The sequence below is a fragment of the Nuphar pumila genome, chromosome 7 (genome assembly GCF_984573655.1).
Source record: "Nuphar pumila chromosome 7, dmNupPumi1.hap1.1, whole genome shotgun sequence".
In the NCBI taxonomy this organism is placed as follows: domain Eukaryota; kingdom Viridiplantae; phylum Streptophyta; class Magnoliopsida; order Nymphaeales; family Nymphaeaceae; genus Nuphar; species Nuphar pumila.
In genome coordinates, this window is record NC_143255.1 from 125,820,014 (window position 1) to 125,823,508 (window position 3,495).

General features: G+C 42.9%; 1 pseudogene; it reads right to left on the minus strand.

Moving 5' to 3' along the window:
* Positions 1 to 251: 251 nt before the first annotated feature.
* On the minus strand, positions 252 to 2,761 carry LOC149833385 (origin of replication complex subunit 5 pseudogene; annotated as a pseudogene).
* Between the last annotated feature and the right edge of the window lie 734 nt (positions 2,762 to 3,495).

A 3,495-nucleotide genomic window follows, 5' to 3' on the forward strand; every position in this document is an offset into this window, starting at 1 on the left:
TTGGATCAAACAGCGATGCATCGAGAGTAGCAGGATTCCTTGAAGCAAGGAGTGCAGAAATTAACAAAAGCTTGGCAGGCATGGAGATGTGAAAATCAAGCCCATCGCCATCTTCCCTGCAGCTGTGTTCATGAAATCCCCTTCGGCTGAACTCTCCTTTTGCTGGTTTTGCAGCCATTGGGCATCGATAACTCAAATATCTCATTCAATGCCATTGCAAGATGAGGCGGGAGATAACTAAAAAGTCCTCTTCAACTCTTCAACTCTTCATCAGGAATAATCGACAGATCATTTAATGGCTCACAGTTTTTCTGAAACAGTGGAAACAATGCAATGGACAGTTCATTGATTCTTCTGGTTATCCTACAAAATGGCTTCAATGCAACACTGCATCAACCATTCAAACAAAGCATCAAATACGGAGCACATGACATGCAACCATATCCAGAAAAGCAAAGTGGCATTTCATTTTGCATAGTAACATTAAATGCAATTATGCAGCTTAGTGTTTTTCTTTTTTAAACACTACAGAATTTTCAAGAAAAATACAAATAATATGGTAAAACAGTACCATTAAGACCAACAAGAAGGAGCCGTTGACTCTCAGAAAAGGATGAGAAGATGTCACCATCCTAACAGATACTAGGGGCACTATAATAGAGTTAGAGAAAGGATAAATGAATTGCAGAATGGCTCAGTCATAAATCTGCTCTCTGATCCTCTGCTTTGGTGCAATGTATCAAGGACATTGCACACATATAGCCGATATTGTAAAGCATTCTGTGATATTATCATGATTTTGTCACAACAATATCACTGTTTTTGTTCATCAGAATTTTCTTTTATGTTCAAAACGTTTCCTAACTTTTCTTTACACTTTCACAACACAATATATTAGCAGAATCAATTGTTTTCTATCCTTGATATTGTTTTTTGTGTTTTCTCAAAAATACCAAGATATGGTTGACATTTTCACAAGCTCTATAAAGACTCTATAATATCCCAAGATATTGCCTAGTGACTATGAGTAAGACAGATTAGGATCATCTATGAAATGTATGCCATATCATTACAAGGTTACAGAAAGCCCAATGTAATAAAACAACCAGACTTAAGCCACCAATCCAGAGACCATTAATGCAACAAGACGAATCACATTTCAACCAACACCCCAACACATACTCATTCCCCACCTAATTTGTTCAACCTTGGCGTGTGTTTTGCGGACCTTTATCTTGTTTTCATGAAATAAACCTTCCATATCACTAACCAAATTCAAATAGGATACATCTCCCGCTCTGTGCAGAATATATCATCAGAATTTAGTAATGATCTTGCTACCCCACAAATAGATGTTGCACATTCATTACATGCCCCACATTCATTGAAGCATTGTGCCAGACATTGCATGGTGTCATAAACATGGGCATGGCATTAGCATTCATGAAGTTTGTAATGCATAAAAGTTAGGCGATCGCCCCAGTAGGATTTCAGACGAATGATCATTTCAACACTTCCAAAGTTAATATAATCACCAAAAGGCAAACAGTGTGGAATTTTCTCCTTGTATGTGGAGAAACCCTACACAAAGGGCACGAGCAATTTAAACATATGAGCAAGTATTCGTGTTTGATGACTCTTTTGCTTGGGAAAATATGAATCAAAGAATTGCGTGGAAACTCCATTTAATGAAAAAATGTGGACCAATGTGCTCTAGAATTTGTGCCCCAAGTTGCCAAACTGTAAATTTTCTCAGCTGATTCAACTAGACTTATAAGAATTTATATGATGAGCTGTGAAAGAGAAAACGCCAGACTCTTTCTTAAGAAACTGAATTAAACGTAATTACTTGTAATGTCCATGAACTCGTTAGAAAATACTCGGTGCTTAGAAAAGCGTTCAAAATATAACGATCAAAGTCTACCGTGGTAATTACCTAATCAAGAAATGTAGCAGGGGCAAGAGGTGTTGAAAAATCTACTTACTCTAAGGAGGAGTAGAGCTTGGGATTTTCTTGCTTCCTCATCAGAATCCGGTTAATTTCGCCCTCTGTGTACGCAGGGAAGAACACCGTCACCGGCTCCAGAAACCCACTCTCGTGATGAAGGTCGTCCACCGGGACGCCGCTGATAAAAATCAAACCTAATTCCGGCATCTTCGAGATACCGGATAGCGAAAATAACACGGAGATCAAATCAAGCCCCTCATCCCAGTGTCGAACGATCTCAATGTTATCGAATATCAAGTACATCATCCCCCCTTTCTCGTCCGATTTATGAGCTCTATATCTCGCGTGGACCAGAGCATCCCTAAGCAAGCTCAAGATATCCGAAATACGATCGCATCTCGAGCCGCTAGAGTAATCATTTTCCGCAGTCCTCCTGTGAAGCATCAGCTGATCCAGCACGGACTCGAAGAGGATCCGTTCGCCTATGCAAGTCCGGCAGCTTGCATAGGCGAACGGGCGGCTCAGGTGCCGGAAGACGATGAGGACGATGCTGGTCTTGCCCGAATAAGGGTCATCGTGGATGAAGAGGGGCATCATCGGGGTGATCGGCAGGCCGATCAAGCGTCTGAGCTCAGCGATCTGCGGCTCGGGGCAGGGGAAATCGGCGAGGAGGGCTTCAAGGGAGAGGAGCTCAGATTCGGAGGGGAGGTCTGAGGGCAAAGGCTGGGAGGAGGGAAGTTTGGGTTTCAAACGGGTTGATGGGGAGAAGGACGACGATCGCGTCGCCGTCGAGGGTCGCCCTGCGTTCTCCATCGTCTCTGTCTCTTTCTTATGAGAGAGATGTTGGACATTATGGGTTACGGGTCCAACCCGCAGTTTGACCCGGTTTGACTAGTGGGTCACGTAAGTGACGGGATGATGGAGGTAGTGGGTGGGAGTTACGTGAATGTGGAGAGACCACATTCACGTAATTGCCCAATTCTCCATTATATAAAGTGATTTTGGGGTTACGAAAATGATGAGATTTCGTAACTTTCTCATACCAAAATAAAGTTCTGCATTCAGGCTCAGTGAAACGGGTCCTGCTCACCGTCAACATTAGGTCTGGGCTCATTGTGGGCGTCGACCGGCTGAGGAGAACGCCGAATCACCTACACAATCAATGGCGAATTCAGGTATGCTCCCTGTCTATTTGTTTTCACAGGGATTTCGCCCAACAAGAGAACCCTAGGGTATTTGATGGTCGCTTTTGGCGGGGAAATGGTTTTGAAGACTCGGCGTATCGGATTAGGAAAATTGAACCGATTTAGGGTGGTCCGAGTAGAAGAGTAGTTGGATGGTTTGGATATGCAAGCCGGATTTGGCCAGACCTGGAGTTGGAAAGATGTAGGAAAAGCGATACAAAGTGTTCGACCCTTTCAAACCCGAGAGTACATTTTTTATAACATTCCTAAAAAAAATTGCATCATCCCAGCCATAACCACCACCACCCACCGTCTCACCGTCACCGTCTATCTCACCTTCTCCTTATTTGTTTGAGGGTTTAG